The following is a 17,352-nucleotide window of genomic DNA, read 5'->3' on the forward strand; positions in this document are numbered from 1 at the left end:
CAACTGGAATTTACCCAAGGAACGCAAGGTTGGTTTGGCATCTGAGAAATCAATCACAATAACACATCAAGTTAACAGAATAAATAAAAAATATATAGCTCTATAGACACAGAAAAAGCATTTGATGGAGTTCCCGTTGTGACACAGTGTAAATGAATCTGACTATTATCCATGAGGATGCAGGTTCAATCCCTGGCCTCACTCAGTGAGTTGGGGATCCAGCGTTGCTGTGAGCTATGGTGTAGGTCGCAGATGAGGCTCGGATCTGGTGTTGCTGTAGCTGTGGCATAGGCTGGAAGATGTAGCTTTGATTCAGTCCCTAGCCTGGGAACTTCCATATGCTGCAGGTGTGACCCTAAAAAGCAAAAAAGAAAAGAAAAGAAAAAAAAAGCATTTGACAAAATACAACACCCTTCCATGATAAAACACTCAAAAATCTAGGAATAGAAAGGAACTTCCTCTGCCTGATGAAGGAAATTTACCCACAGGAGCTCATAGTTGATATCATATGTGATGGTGAAAGACTGAATGCTTTACCCCTAAGAACAGGAACAAGAGAAGGATATCAGATCTTACCACTTCTATCTCACTAGAGGTCTAGCCAGGATATTTAGACAAGAAAATGAAATAAAAATCATCCATATTGGAAAGAAACAAATAAAATGGTCTCTAATTACAAATGACATAATCATATATATGGAAATACTGAGGAACTCATCAATTAAAAAAAACTATTAGAACTAATAAACATGTTCAACAGGCTTGTACTATACAAGTTAGTATACAAAACTCCTTTGTATTTCTATGTATTAGCAATGATCAGAAAATAAAATGAAGAAAAAAATTTCACTTTGAATAGCATCAGAATAAAAAAAGACTTAGTAATAAATATAACAAAAGAGGTACAAGACTAGTATGCTGAAAACATCAAAATATCATTGAAAGAAAGTAAAGAATACCTAAATATATGGAAAGCCAAGTTTGAGAATTGTGAGGATTAATTCTGTGAAATGGCAATACTACCCAAACTGATCAATGCATTCCCAATCATGATGCCAAGTGTCTTTTTTGCAGATATTAACAGGCTGATCCTAAAATTCATATGGAAATGCAAGAGACTCAGAATAGCCTAAACAATCACAAAAAAGAAGAACCAAGTGGGAGGATTTACACGTCTTGATTTCAAAACTTACTACAAAGCAGTAGTAACCAAGACACATAGATCAATGGAATAGAGTTAAGAGTCTAGAAATAAACCCTTACATTTACGGTCAATTGATTTTCAAGAAAGATACCAAAACTGATCAATGGAGAAAAAAAGAAATTGTCTTTTTAACAAATGGTACTGGGACAACTGGATATATACATGTGAAAGAATAAGGTTGGACCCCTACTTCATATCATATACAAAAACTAACTCAGGAGTTCCCGTCGTGGCGCAGTGGTTAACGAATCCGACTAGGAACCATGAGGTTGCGGGTTCGGTCCCTGCCCTTGCTCAGTGGGTTAACGATCCGGCGTTGCCGTGAGCTGTGGTGTAGGTTGCAGACGCGGCTCGGATCCTGCGTTGCTGTGGCTCTGGCGTAGGCCGGTGGCTACAGCTCCGATTCCACCCCTAGCCTGGGAACCTCCATATGCCGCGGGAGCGGCCCAAGAAATAGCAACAACAATAACAACAACAACAACAAAAAGACAAAAGACAAAAAAAAAAAAAAAAAAAAAAAAAAAAAAAAAAAAAAAAACTAACTCAAAATGAATCATAAAACTAAATAGAAGAATTAAAACTATAAAACTCAGAAGAAAATATTGGTGTAAATCCTCATGATCTTGAATTGGTCAATAGATTTTTAGATATGACACCAAAAGCACAAGCAACAAAAGAGAAAATAAGTAAATCCGACTTCATTAAAATTTAAAATTTTTGTGCTTCAAAGGACACCATCAAGAACGTGAAGACAACTCACACAGTGGAGAAAACATGTGCAAGTCATATCTCTCAAAAGGATCTAGGATCCAGCATATATATATAAAGAACTCTTACAACTCAACAATGAAAAGACAGCCTAATTAGAAAAAAGACAAATGATTTGAATACACATTTCTCTAAAGGTATCCAAATGGCCAAAAGGCACATTAAAAAAGTGTTCAACATTATTTGTCACTAGAGAAATGCAAAGCAAAAACACACTGAGATATGTCACACCCACTAATACAGCTAAAATCGAAAAGACACATAACAAGTGTTGGTAAGGTGAAGAAATTATAGTCCCTCGTACATTCTCAGTGGGATTGTAAAGTGAGGCAGCTACTTTTGAAAACAATTTGGTTGTTTCTCAAAATGTTAAACATAGAGTTACCATATGATCCAGCAATTCCACTCCTGAATCTACACCTAAGAGAAATGAAAACTTAAGTCCACTTACACATAAATGTTCAGAGCAGCATTATGTCCACAGCTAACAATCAGATAAAATGTAGTCTACCCTTACGTTAAGGCATTATTTGGCCAAAAAAAGGAAGAAAGTACTGATATGTGCTACAGCGTGGATGAACCTTAAAAACATTATACTAAGTGAAAGAAGACAGACACAAAAGACCACACATTGTACAATTCCGTTTACATGAAATATCCAGAATAGGCAAATCCATACTGACAGAATAAAGATTCATGGTTGCCAGGGGAGAAAGGAAAAATATGCAGTGACTGCTAAGTCTCTTTCCGGGGTAATGTTCTAAAATTAGAGAGTGTGATGGTTACACAACTCTATGAATATATTTTAAAAAAAACACTAAACTGTATGCTTTAAAAGAGGGAATTTTATAGTATGTGAATTATATCTCAAAAAAACCTGTTTTATATCCACTTAAAAGTCTACAAGTGGGTTCACTACATTTTATTCCATTTTTCCAGTTTGAAAATGGCAATGGATTTACAAGTTAAGCTTTCTCTAAGGCTATAAGGCCCATATCTTCTGAAACAAAATCAGGACACATTCTGATGCAAGAGGTTTCTGCTTTTTAATTTGTTTAAATGGAAATATCTACACATTGAATCACAATGAGTCATTTTACAAATCATCTGTTGGGAAAGTGTCACAATGACATGGAAATGGAGCTGTCACAGAAAACCCTAGTACAGCCTCATGTCAGCCATTAGTCCAGAAAATACACACTAATTTCGAGGCTTTAATCATGATGAGTTCATGGAAAATTGTGACTACCAAAAGGCATTTATGCAGGAAAATACGTATCACCCATTATCTACTCTAAAGTCACAATATGAACATTTAATGAGCACAAATACCCATCCCCAAAAACACAGTAACCAGAATATATTGTGCTGTTGATTGCTGTCCAGTATAAGAGGTGCTCCATAAACAATGGTTGAATGAATACATGGATCGTCCCCTCATCAAATCACAGCTGTATTTCCTTACTGGTGTTTTCCTTTGTCTGCCTCCTCCTGTGATGACACCTTTGCAAACACTGGGTATTTTCATAGACTCAAAATCTCTTTGATATCCCTTCCACCTCTCCTTCCCTTTCTGTGCTCTCTTCCCCTTTTCCTGCCACTCCTCTCCTCTCACAGCTCCCTCTTTCTCTCCTCTCTTACCCCCACATAGGGTCAAACTCCACTTCTCTTAAATATGTCCCGCTTCCTCCATTTCCACTGTCCCCATCCCAGAGAAACCATCTTCATTCTCAACTGCTCTCTTGGAGCGGCTCACAATACGAACAGCAGCCCTTTCTGAAGCCCTCACCGTGCAAATTAGCTCCCACCTCATCTTCGCAGTAGCCCTCCTAGGCATGCGCTGTCATTATTCTTTGTTTTTAAAATGAGGAAATCAAGATCAGACAGGCTAAGTCACCTGTCCCTCGTATATTGACAATTGAGTCTGTTGGACTCCAAAGCCTTCATTCTCTCCTGTCACACCATCCTGCTCCCAGCCCCTCCACATGGCCAGTGTGGTTGCCAGGGTGAGTTTTTTTGTGTGTTTTTGTTTTGTTTTATTTTGTTTGCTTTTTAGGGCTGTGCCTGTAGCATACGGAGTTTCCAGGCTAGGGGTCGAATCGGAGCTACAGCTGCGGGCCTACACCACAGCCACAGCAATGCAGGATCCAAGCTGCATCTTTGACCTACACCACAGCTCATGGCAACACTGGGATCCTTAACCCACTGAGCAAGGCCAGGGATCGAACCTGCAACTTCGTGGTTCCTAGTCGTATTCGTTTCCACTGCGCCACGACGGGAACTCCCAGGGTGGTATTTCTAAAACGCACAGCTGAACACGGTACTCCCTGCATACAATCCTTCACTGCCCTCCAGGGTAAATTACAGACCCTTAATAAGGTTCTGCCTGATGTTGTTCTTGCTTAAACCCTCCTGTCTTACTTACTGCCAATTCCCAAGAGTCCTTCAGCAATCACCTTAGTTGTCGCCACCTCCATGATAGATACCACACCTAAAAAATTAGTTAGGAGACCCTCCCATGGGTTTCCCAGTCCCCATGCCCTTACTCCTGTGAAAGCCACTGGGCGGCAGAACACCAGCTCATCAGCGTTAAAACTGCAGGCTTCCGAGGCAGACTGTTAGGCTCCCATTCCCGTCTGCTGTTTACCAGGTGAATGATCTTGTGCAACATACTTAACCTCTTTGTGTCTCAGTTTCCTCATCTGTAAATCAGGAATAATAATCGCACTAGCATGTACCTTGTCGAGTTGTTATGAAGTTTAAATAACACATGTGAAGCAATTAGATACGGTAAGCACGTATGTATTCACATGTAAAGATTTCTCCTTTTACCTTCTCTCATTCATCCTTTTTTATTTCTTTCTATGCTACTCCTGCCAACTTTCATTTTCTTTATATAAACTTCATATATTTGTAAAAGTGTGTCCTTATATTTGTAAAAGATTTAGTCCTTTTCAAAATTCTTTTTCCTCGAAGCAATTCTGTGACGTAGATAGGACAAATCATTTTATAGAGACATCAAATATCTTCATATGTTGCATGAATGCAGGGGGCAAGTTGCAAGGGGAAGATGGGTTTAGTGAGAGCAAAAGCAGTAGAAGATACAACAGTAGTAGCAGGAACTGTAGTTGGAGGAAAATCATTGGTTTCAAAGTTCTAGCCATGCCACTCATTTACTTCTCTGAGCTTCATTTATTCATGTATAAAATGGGGATGATGGCACATACAGAAGATCGTAGTGAATATCAAACAAGACAGTATACCGGAAGCATCTGTTCAATGCGGGGAATATACTAAACACTCAGTAAATATTAGACAATGACAACCACATCTGACAAGGACAAGGTCACTGGCAAAAGCAAGGCCAGCACAAGCCCACATTGGACTACACGCCTTCTACCATGTCAGCCCACCTTTTCACGAACAGAGCCCGATCATGTTTTTAGTAGAACAAGTCAGTCATCTATAAAGGTGTATCCTGCCTGCTCTCTGCTTCACCTGGAAGAAAAACAGAGGGATGGGGTGGGGCTGGAGTACAGAAGAGGGAATTTAATGCATCCCATATGACAGGATTCCAAAATCTAAAATCGCTCCATGGGCCCCACCTCTATGGGCGACCTAATGAAAAAGCTACCTGACTCCGATCCAACAACCAGCCTTGGTTTTCTGAGAGTCCTGACAATAGAGGAAAAAGACAGTTTTTCCTGATTCTTATTTTCAGTGCTCTCCCACTCCTCCAAACCAGATGAAAGGATGGTTATGATGCAAATGCAAAGCCTGCTGGATAAAACAGCAAAACTGGATGACTGGATGACAGATGAGAGGGGTGGGGTTTGCAGAAGTGGTTGAAATGTGGTCCTCCTGTAAGCACGTGACCACTGCAAAGCACCCAGGCTGAATTTTCCGGGAGGACGTGCGTGAAGCCCAATTCATGTGGAGGGGTCAGTGAGGGAGTGGAGACTCCAAGGAGTACAGTCCATCTTGGCAGGAAGGGTGACAGGGTGTGGGTGTCCTGTCATCAGATCTGCAGGACATTGACCCAGCCCATTACATCAGCAAGAATCACATCACTCGGGAGCAGAAGGACAAGGCCCATCAGGGTCATCAAATCCCATAGCAAGGCATTAAAAGCCTCTCGCCTCTCGCCTTCATGGTTCTTTTAAGACTCTCGATGGGAACTGCCATTCCCATGGCCCCCTGGGTCTCAGGCACCACCTACGTACTTAACTCATCTTAAAACATTTTATTCCCCCAACACTCCTTCCAAGAATGCAAAAGCATCCATATTTTACTGGTGACTAAATTGGACTCAGAGAGGTGAAATTATGGGCCATGATCACACAATTGGTGTTTAGCAAAGCTGAGATTCAAACTCAGATCTGTCAGAAACCACAACCCATGTTATTGTTGTTTTTCTTTTTTCACCAGAAGATACAGCTTCCAGAGTAGGTTCAGGATCCCTCTCTTGACACAGCCCCTTACCACCTGCCTAAACTCAGTATTAGTAAGACTTTTAAAAAAACAGTGCTGTAGACCTAAATGCAACTTTACATAATCTTTCATTGCTTTTTTACATTCTTAAAGCGTCACCCATGCCGCTTACATTGCAGCCCATTATTTAGGGAGGACGACACTGTCAGGCATCTTGTTAGACCCCAAAACATACACATTAATAAGACACAGTCTCAGGCCCTTCCTCAAGACCCCAAACTAAGCCTGATCTCATGAAGGGGTTCATTAAGGAGTTAGTACCTAAAGCTAAGACACGGATTATTTTCCTCATGGCTAATGTGTCCTAATTTTTTTTTTTTTTTTTGTCTTTTTAGGGCTGCACCTGTGACACACAGAAGTTTCCGGGCGAGGGGCTGAATCAGAGCTATAGATGCCAGTCTATACCACAGCCACAGCAATGAGGGATACAAGCCAAGTCTGCAACCTACACTATAGATTACGGCAACACTGGATCCTTAACCCACTGAGTGAGGCCAGAGATCAAACCTGCAACCTCATGGATACTAGTCAGGTTCATTACTGCTGAGCCACAACTAGAATTCCCCAGGCCAGCCATGTTCTGTTCTGAGGCACACGTAAACCAGGTTCCAAGCCCACCTACCAACAATCTCACTTTTGGAAGTGACCAAGCTTACCCAGTTGAATCCCAAGACAAGACAGAAATGGTCCCTTTGTTTCTCAGCCAGAAAGCCAATCTTCTACACACTTAAGTTTTTCTGCCTAAGCACATCCACATAAAAGCCATCCCCCTGGCATGGTCCACCGGCAGGAACTTTAAATTCATGTTGTTTACTTTTTGTGTAGCACCTTCTCAAATTTCAAAACAAATGTTAAAATTATTTTGAAAGAAGACAGATGGGAACTATTTCCCAGTCAACTACTCCCCACTTCCACAAATGTGTATGAACTGCCCGCCGCAGGCAGGACGCAGGGGAGGACCTTGTCCCTTGCTTATGGAAGAGATGTGCCACCCAGCCTATACAGACTTAGATCCCTGAGATTAGCAGACCAGTCCAAAATCTAGCAACTGTAAGCAGTCAGAATCTTAGTGCAAAGCCTTACTGGGCAACCATCGTTCTGAGCAGCCAAAGAAGAAGAGAATGTACCCAGGCCCAGTTCTGTAATAAAACAGCAGAGGTCTGTCCATGTGCAAAATGGCAGCTGGGACACTCTTTTTTTTTTTTTTTTTTGTCTTTTTTTGCCATTTTTTGGGCCGCTCCTGTGGCATGTGGAGGTTCCCAGGCTAGGGGTCAAATTGTAGCTATAGCCACTGGCCTACACCAGAGACACAGCAACGCAGGATCTGAGCCAAGTCTGCAACCTACACCACAGCTCACGGCAATGCTGGATCCTTAACCCACTGAGCAAGGCCAGGGATCGAACCTGTAACCTCATGGTTCCCAGTCGGATTCATTAACCACTAAGCCACGACGGGAACTCCCAGGACACTCACATTTAAGGAAGCCCTGCTGACCTGTCTCTCTGCTAAAGGGACATGATCTTTAGAGGTTTTTTCATTTACCTGAGAACTGAACAAAGACCCTGCAACTATACCATCAACTAGGGCTCTCTTCTGGAGAGAATGATTGTGTAACCAAAAGGGTCTTTAAAAGCCTCCATCAGCAGGCAGTCCATCACAATGAAACCCCTCGGCCAAGGACCATCGTCACGTGTCCGCCAGTGACAAATCCATACCCATAAGTGAGAGCATTAAAAACAGCACATGAGAGATTTGTTTTCCAAGAGCAAAGGAAACAAACTAGGAGACAATTCTCCAAAGACTGAGCATTCACAACCCAGCAAATGCCGGCTGGAAATTTATATGCTGCGAGTGTAAAAGCAGTGAAATTCGATAATCTCCAAGCCACAGATTTATAACTTGCACTTATGTAAATATTTATGGATTCTTTGGGAAAAAAAAATCAATCCTCTCAGCCTCTCTCTTTAGTACATGCTTCAGAGGGAACATTTTTTTTCCCTCAAGACGAGGATGTAAACTCTAGCTATTGCTTAGGAACATTAAGTCAGCGGCCTGCCTGAGAATAATCTGAATTCCATTTATGATTTCACACTAACAGATCATATCCCATTCTCTTCCCAACACCAGTGAGAGCATAGGAAAAAAAAAAAAAAAAAGATATGCGATCATTCCCAAATGTGGTCTGGCCTCTCTGAGACAGAGAGGTTAAAAGTTGACCAGGTCAGTAACACTTCTTACACAGTAAGGAAAGCAATAAAGGTATCAGTCATTCCTCCAATGTGACCAAGAAGTAAAATGCACGCAGCTCTCCATCCATATCTGAGACGAGCATACGCAAACCTTTTGTCCATAGCATCCTGGCCAGAGCTATTAAATCGCCTATTAACCATCTCCTTCCTGCTTTCTTACCTCTCCAATCCCTCCTTCATATTGTCCCAGGGCCATCTTCCTAGAATCCTGGTTTTACTGCGTCTGCCCCCTTCTGATTCCCATCTGAAACATCAAAGCCCCCAAGTGCCAACTACACTTCTTAGCAGGTCGGTCAGGGCGCTCGGCTGTGCACCCCAGCGTTTGCCCCCACCAGGCTCAGGGCTCCATCAGTCCTACGGCTCCACCATCCTGAATCTCTTGCCACTGCGCAGGCCAACCACACAAGTTTAGCATTTAATTGACAAATAGCATATTTCTCATGCTAAGTCAGCAACACCCCTCTACCCCTCTTTGTTCATTAAAATCCTGCACTCCCTTCAAGACTTGGTTCAAACGCCCCCATTAAAAAGCACGGATATTCCCCCTCGTCCCCTCTGTCTACTCCCAAAGCAGAACTGCTCTGTCTGCTTGCCTGTTTCCTCCCCAGTCAGGAAGAGCTCGCAGTCATGTCCATCTCTGCAGCGCTGTGGAGTTTAGCCTAGAGCGTTCCACATCGCCTGCATTGCAAAGGCTGTCTGGGGATTGACATATGCCCATTAATAAGTGAACAATTCTAATGCCTCAACACATGTGACTGACGACTTGAACAGGCTTCATGGGCAGCCTCTCACCCCACTTTTGCCAAACGCTATGTTTAAAGCTTCTGTTCATTATCTGATTAAAAGAACTGAAGGTGACAGAAGTACTGCCCTTTTTTTGGCTGTGCCCACAGAAGGTGGAAGTTTCCAGGCCAGGGATCAAACCAGTGCCACAGGAGCGAGCCAAGCTGTTCCACCTTCCAGAAGTACTGCCTCAATGTATGCTGGGGGGCGCAGGGGTGGAGCAGGTGTCAGATGCCACTGCACACTTAGGAGGGAGCCTCACTTGAGGAAAAGTGAGGTGGTATGCCAAAGCCACCATAAAGGCATCCGTTCAGCAACCCGGACAGAAAGGGATGCGGCAGTGGGAACCAGTACACATAACCCTCCATGGCTGACCAGCCCTGTGATAAAACGCATTCTATTGCAATAGGCCAGATCCTGCAAGGGATGAAAATAGTGTTGAGATGGAACGCCAGCTCTTTCCAATTGTAACACAGCATGGCAGCCCTTTAGAAAGCCCTTTAGAAAGGGAGTTTAGGTGTTTACTAGCATAGCCTAGGAATAATATTTACTCCAGTGGGATTTGGGGCCCTGAGACACAGACACTGCCAGGCAAGTCTCATAGTAGTAAGGGGAGGGTGGAGCCCCAGGTAGACCCATCAGACCGATCATGACATAAAATGGCCCGGCTTACTGGGCTCAGGTGGAGATGCGGTCTCCACAGAGGCTGTGAGGGGGCAGTGGGAGGCAGCATGAGATGAGGAGGGAACTGGGAGAGAGACGTCCTGGTGGAAGAAGTGATAGATGGCAGAGCGCAGGGGCTCAGATGCTGGCCCCTGTCACCACAGGTGCCTCAGGAGCCCACATTCAGGCTGACCCGATGTCCCAGGAAGCAGTGACTGGGCCCCTGCAGCTCTAAATACACAGCTCCAGCAGGGGAGGGTGCGTGGAGTGGGAACATGTTAGCAGAGAAGTGATGAGGAAACTTTTGCAGGAATAAGACTTGCAGGAGAGTGTCTTTCAGAGAATAGCTGGCCTGGACCTCATCCTCTCCCAGCAGAAAGGTTTACAAAACCTCTCTCAACCCAGCAAGGGGAAGAAGCCAGTATCTCAATTTACAGAGATTTCCTTTTGTTTCTCCCCAACTGCACTGCAGAAAACATGCACTTCTAGCAATTTCATGGGTGATGACCCAGTAAATGCACCAGGAATAGCCAGAGCAGTGGCTGATAGCAGGAGGGGCCCTATACTAAGGGCATTCTGAAAACTCTTGGGTGCTTCATTTTGCTCTTTACCATGATTGGAAGGGGTGCTCTGGGCATTTATTTAGTGGGTGGGCATCAGGGATGCCAATCGACCTGTAATAGAAAAGACTCTGCTGCTGAATGGATCTTTGCTCTGCACCCTTACATCAAACTCAAATGCCATTCACCTAGAAGAAAAATACACTTAAAATCATCCAAGAAACTAACGCAGCTTTGTATGTATAAACATAATGAATTCTGGCATGATTTTAATAGACGCTGATATTTTTTGCTAGAAAAGCAACCTGGAAAGAGAAAACTGTATTTGGTTTAATTTGGAACTTTATAGAAAGTTGTTCACCATCCGAGAACAGAAGTACCAACGCAAGGTTATACGTTTGCTGTCTTCCTGGGGAAATCCTACACCAAGATGCAAGGACTGGACCCTTCGGGAAGTCTTCCAGTGCAGCAGCACCTGGCAGGTGCAGACTGAGATACTGTGCTGGATTCTCCATCTGCCCCACCCGACCTTGATCCATTCTCTGCCTGGCTTTGTCCTTTCCGCCTCAGGAGGCTGAGTTCCGGGGACTGCAACCCTCAAGCTCCCTGACCCTCTGGCTTCTAGCATTTCAGCAGCAAGAGAGCCAAGAGTGACAGGAAGAAGAGGCTGGGGTATTCACTGGGTAGAGTCTCCCTTCCTCCTAACCCTGGGGGTGGCTGCCTCCCCTCTTCTAGCTCCAGCTCTTGTGGGGCTCGAGCAAGCCTAGAGGTCATAAGAGCTTTCAGCTGGTCCCTGGTCTCTGCGTCTCTTTCTATCTTTGATTGGTTCCCTTAACCCTGAACCTCACATTTATTCAAGTCTTTTTGTTTTTTTTTTTTTAAAAAAAAAAGTCCCTTTGTTACTGGCCTCTTTCCTGTCAGGACCTTGACTGATAGAAACACATATTATATTATTAAAATTACCTTTTTATTTCTTTATGATATATTTAGGGCATTTTTGGTAAGCACGTGTCTAGGGCAGAGTTTTATCTATAAGACTTACTGCAAGATTATGTAAGAGTCTACTGTAAAATGTTTGTCATATAGAGAAATCATTGTATCTGATGGCCCCAGAGATAATGAGGACACAGGAAATAGGGAAACATAACATTGAGTGACTTCAGGCAAAGAACCGGGGTTGTGTGGTGATGTTAACGTCCATGATAGAAAGAACTCACCAGTCCAAGATGGGCTGGAGTGGTCGGAGATGGGCTGACAGATGACGCGGGAAAAACAGAGGGTGGGGGCTGGGACCTATTTCCTTGCCAGGAGGAGCTGGCAGCTCGTGCCAGGACATGTAGCAGTGACACCTACACACAACTTGCAACTGCTATAAATGTATGTCCATTGTATAGGTACACACTTGAAAATACATGACCTGTTTGGGAAACCCTATGGAAGGTGGTCAAGAACGTGAGCTCAGGGATCCCCATAAAACCCATCCGCTTTTCTAAAAGTGAGCCAACTCTACTATATAGAAACCCAACCCATATTTATATTCAAGTTCCCAGGACCCAAGCTAGAAAGTCCAGGTTACTAGCAGCATTCTCTCGAGAGGGGTACCCGAGTAGGGATGCTCCCTTAGGAGTATATCCACAGCATGTGCACACACACACGCACACACACCATGCCACCTCTAGGTAGATTCAGATTCCACCCTTTTTAAGTTATAGCCCCACAACTGGCTTTACCTAAGACTACTTTTCCGGGGGGTATACACACATACACGCACAAACACTTGGCAAAAGGACAGAATAGCATCCCAGGCAAGTGGAATCCAGACCAGCCTTGAATGGCCAGAAGAGCCCGGGCCCTACTTGTTATACCCAAACCACAGAAAGGCTTACACAGCCTAACAGAGTTGTTGTTCACTTGAAGTCTGAGGCATGTTAGATGCCAGCCACAATGTAGACTAGCTACTTTCTAATCATGATATTTCCCTCCAGAGAGGCTTCTCGAGCAGGGACCCTCTCAATGGTATTCTTCCTTCTGCTGCCTTAGTGCACCCCACACCCACTCCATACACACACACCCACTCCATACACACACACCCACTCCATACACACACACACACACACACACACATGCCAAAGACCCCTATCATCCACCAGATTATAACTAGTGCTAGGGTACTTGGGAAGCACATCAGAAGCTCTTTTTCTTTCCACAAAATCACTTTGACTGGAGGCACAAAGAAAGAGGGGAACTCCTTCCATTCCTACAAATGGTAGATATGCACACATAGCAATGTCTCCCCTGCTCCCAGGTTTATAACGCCTTAAGGACATGCATCCAACCTCATCAGAAATGACTCCAAACACTGCACCTTATCAAAAAGAAAATTACTGTTTCAAAAGGTCTTATGAGAAAGCAACCTGTATGTCCATCAACAGATGAATGGATAAAGAAGATGTGGTGTATATACCCAATGGAATAGTACTCGGCCATAAAAAGAATGAAAAAATGCCATTTGCAGCAACATGGATGAACCTAGAGATTGTCATACTATGTGAAGTAAGTCAGACAGAGAAAGACAAATATCATATAATATCGGTCATATGTGGAATCTAAAAAAAAAATGATACCAATGAATGTATTTACAAAACAGAAACAGGAGTTCCCGTCATGGCGCAGTGGTTAACGAATCTGACTAGGAACCATGAGGTTGCGGGTTCAGTCCCTGCCCTTGCTCAGTGGGTTAACGATCCGGCGTTGCCGTGAGCTGTGGTGTAGGTTGCAGACGCGGCTCGGATCCTCGGATCCCGCGTTGCTGTGGCTCTGGCGTAGGCCGATGGCTACAGCTCCGATTCGACCCCTAGCCTGGGAACCTCCATATGCCACGGGAGCGGCCCAAGAAATAGCAACAACAAAAGACAAAACAAACAAACAAACAAAAAAAAACAAACAAACAAACAAACAAAAAACAACACAGAAACAGACTCATAGACATAGAAAATAAACCTATGGTTACCAAAGGGGAAAGAGGGGGATAAATTAGGACCTTGGTATTAACATACTACTACATATAAAACAGGTAAATGGTGCAGTGTATGGAGTCATTTCTGATGTGGTAGATGCATACCCTTAAGGCTATTGTGTAGCACAGGGAACTATGTTCAATATCTTGTAATAATCCATAATGGGAAAGAATTTGAAAAAGAATGGATATATGCATATGTGTTACTGGATCACTTTTCTGTACACCTAAAACTAACCCAACACTGTAAATCAACTCTCTGTCAATAAAAATTAAAATTTTAAAGCATTATTTAGAGTGTGGAAAAAAGGACTTATGAATTGCAGAGAGCACATGTTCTAACCCATTTTTAAGATTTTGTCAAGACTTGACACAAATCTAGAAAGTCAGTTTTCATCTCCTGCTACTCCGTGTTCTCTTTCGCATTCAAGACCCACAGAGAGAGAAGGGGTGGGCAAAGCCACGATGAGGTGGAGCATCTGGCCAAGCAGATTCAGCGCCTGTGGTAATCCATTATCTGGGGAAAATTATGGTTTACCATCAACCATTTGAGCTGCTGCAAATACTCTTTTCTAAATCTATGTTGGGTGTTTCCTAATTGCATATTTTCTTCAGCATGAGAAATTGCATGCTTGGTAAATTATCTATTTCAATATTTCACATAATATACAAATCAAGTATCAGAATGGTAGTTTAGAACAGCAGGTATCACACTTTCGAACTGGGATAATTTTTGAGATTTTTCCAGGCTCTTCCTTAAGTGGCTGTTTCTAGTGACGTATTATAAAAAGCCTTCAGATACCCACTAATTGATTCAAAACCCAGTTAGGCATATTATAAATACCCTTAGGCTTTTTATTATCTTGGTCCAACAGAAAGCATCAGAATCATTATTATCAATCACAACAGGATCCATCAAACAAACAGCATCTATTATACCGACATCCTCCTTTGGGAAGAAAAGACCAAAAATAAATAAATAGACAAAGAAAGTTAAACTCATCAGCAATACCAATTGATTCTCCAAAATTACAGCTTCTCTGATTACTATAGGGCACCTATGATTTCATTCTAGTTGTCCAAAAGAAGGCCAAAGATTCAATCTCATTGTTGACTAAGCATACCGCATAGAGTGCATCTTCAAATTCTGAGTTTCTAAACCTAAGAAAACTCAGTGGTATTTGCCTCTCTTTTACTGTTAAGGGTGAGAGGGGGCTAGGAGAAAGAATGAGACAAAAAATGAGAGGGAAGCCCAATTGGGCTCTTCTCAGGAGAAAGTGACAGCGTTATCAATCTTGGTCAAACGATTTCAAGCAACCAATGAAACATTAAAAAAGCCAATCATGACCTTGAAGTTAGGACTAGTCCTCTTTGGCAGGCCCTCCAAGCTATGACATTAAGTTCCCTAGAGAAAATCCTAATACATGATTTGGCCAACCAACCAACAAAAATTGCATTGTCTCAATATAGAAATGCTATCCATTGATTTCCAACTTTTAGAGATAATCAAAGCACAGAATACACGGTTGTGGTTGAAGACGGAATGGTTAAGGTAAACCACCTGAACAAGGTGAAGATACCTACAGAGCTGAGAAAAGGTAGAGTGTGAAAGAGTGTGGGGTACAGAACAGGTCCTCAAAGGACTCAGAGCTCCATCTTAGGACACTTCACTGAAAACTGACAGAATAGAAAGCAAAGGGGCAAGTTACAATGCAAAGGCACAGGCAACAACAGAAGGAGTGAAAGCAGTGAAGAAGCACTGAGCGAAGGCAAGGGCTAGAGAAGAAGCAGGGCAAGTGGACTAAAACCCCATTTGTAAACAGTAGATGCTATCAACACAGGGTTAAGAAAGAAACATACATAAGAGTGTATGATTTAGAGCCTGACAATCACTTGCAGCAAAAAAAAAAAAAAAAAAAAACAGAACCACCCAGAAAAAAAAATCACCTTTGATGAGTGACCAAGGGGAAAGGATGGTTTTTTAACTTAAGTTCCTTTGCATGTGATTTACTTTGCTTCCATGTGCACATCTGACGAGCTACAGGAGTGAAGGAGAAGGACAAGAAACCTGGTCAGGAGGAAGAGCAGGAAAAGGCCATTTTTAAAAAGGTAGGAGGGTTTGGTGAATGGCTAAGAATTGGTTAAGGAGTTCCCTCTGTAGTGCAATGAGTTAAGAATCCAACTGCAGTGGCTTGGGTTGCTGCGGAGGTGCGGGTTTGATCCCCAGCCCAGTGCAGTAGGTTCAGGATCCAGCAGTGCCGCAGCTGTCGCATAGGTCACAGCTGCAGCTTGGATTCAGTTCCTGGCCCAGGAACTTGCATGTGCCATGGGTGCAGCCATTAGAAGAAGAAGGAGAAGAAGAAGGGGGGGGAGAAGAATTGGTTAAGAAGGCAGAGCAGAGTTTTATTACCACCTCGACCAAGGATAGGGGTGTGAGCGGAGAACAGAAAGAACCCAGAAGAAGGAATCACAAGGCCTGCGTCCCCAGCCATGGCTCTGCTCCTGGCACTATGACCAGAAGCAAGCTATTTACTTAACCTCCCTGGGCCTCAGTTTCCACATGTGTGAAATGAAAAGGTTGGACTGAATCATCTCGAATGCCGCCTGCTTGCAGGGCTCATATAACTGCGTTTGCCTTTAACCAAGTATTTATGAAAGTAACACTTCACATGTTATTTGTTGGGGTTTTGTTTGGTTTATGTTTTCAGGATTTGAAAGCAAATGCAGCGATAAACCCTAGTGGTTGACCAGTTCCCCCTCCCTCTGAAGCAGTCAATCCCTCAGGGACCAAAAGATTCAAGGCATGCATGTTCTGGAAGTCACAGCTGGTGATCAGTCAAGCCACCCACAGAATTTAGGAGGTTAGAGGCCCATTCCAGGATCTGCAGAGGCCCCCGGAAGAGCCATGAAGATTATGGCAAACCTGCCAGCTCCTTATCACTAACACCGACGGCTCCTGAGTTGAGAAGGAAAATGGAATCTGAAGAAAGAAGGGCCTTGGGGTCAGGGATCTTGTCAGAGCCAAACGACTCTGAAGTGTCCAATGGTAAATTTTTTTTCTAAAAAAAAAAAAAAAAAATGGAAGGGATAAAAATGAAACCACACATACACCCCCCCCCAAAAAAAAGTCACTCGCTGAAGTGGTTTCTTCTCCTTCTTGTCCCTTTCCTTAGTAGATTCCAATCTTAATAAATACCGGCTCCATGTCAAAGGGAGAAGCCAATGGGAAGAAAAGAAGGCCTAAGGTGCACCCAAGGTTGCCAGGGATTGTGGAACAGTTTTGTAATCAGAAGCCACCTTTTGGAAATGCCAGGGAAAATAAAAGGCCCTTGAGACATCAGCGTCTTTATTTTGCTCTCCCAGCCGTGGATGCACCACCCACCCCACCCCCACCACCAATACATACAACCCTCCACCCCCAACCCCCAGCAGGTGCCTGTGTGGGGCCCACGGCCTCGCCACACACTGAGTGGACGTCCTCTGGCACTGGTTTCTCTCCACTGCAAACACGGCCGAGGATCCCTGAGGTCGGGCTCACCCGAAGCAAATGGCTCCATGAAGGGGACAAACACCCTAAGACACTGAGTTGGCTGGTCCACATCGCTCCCTTTGTAGGT

At 43.5% G+C, this 17,352-nt stretch overlaps 1 protein-coding gene and 1 long non-coding RNA gene across 16 annotated transcripts in view; both read right to left on the bottom strand.

Moving 5' to 3' along the window:
* Window positions 1-17,352, bottom strand: part of CREB5 (cAMP responsive element binding protein 5) — a 424,373-nt gene that overhangs the window by 365,595 nt on the left and 41,426 nt on the right. The window lies entirely within an intron of this gene.
* On the bottom strand, window positions 11,054-13,022 carry LOC146395052 (uncharacterized). Its single transcript, XR_014834078.1, has 2 exons — window positions 12,835-13,022; window positions 11,054-12,793 (listed from the first exon to the last, which is right to left on the bottom strand). It is a non-coding gene; the product is annotated as an uncharacterized LOC146395052 (long non-coding RNA).

This window comes from Sus scrofa, chromosome 18 (genome assembly GCF_054392235.1).
Source record: "Sus scrofa isolate SSC_HxYL_T2T_F1_AM1 chromosome 18, Sscrofa_HxYL_maternal_Yorkshire_Landrace_v2.0, whole genome shotgun sequence".
Classification (NCBI taxonomy): Eukaryota; Metazoa; Chordata; class Mammalia; order Artiodactyla; family Suidae; genus Sus; species Sus scrofa.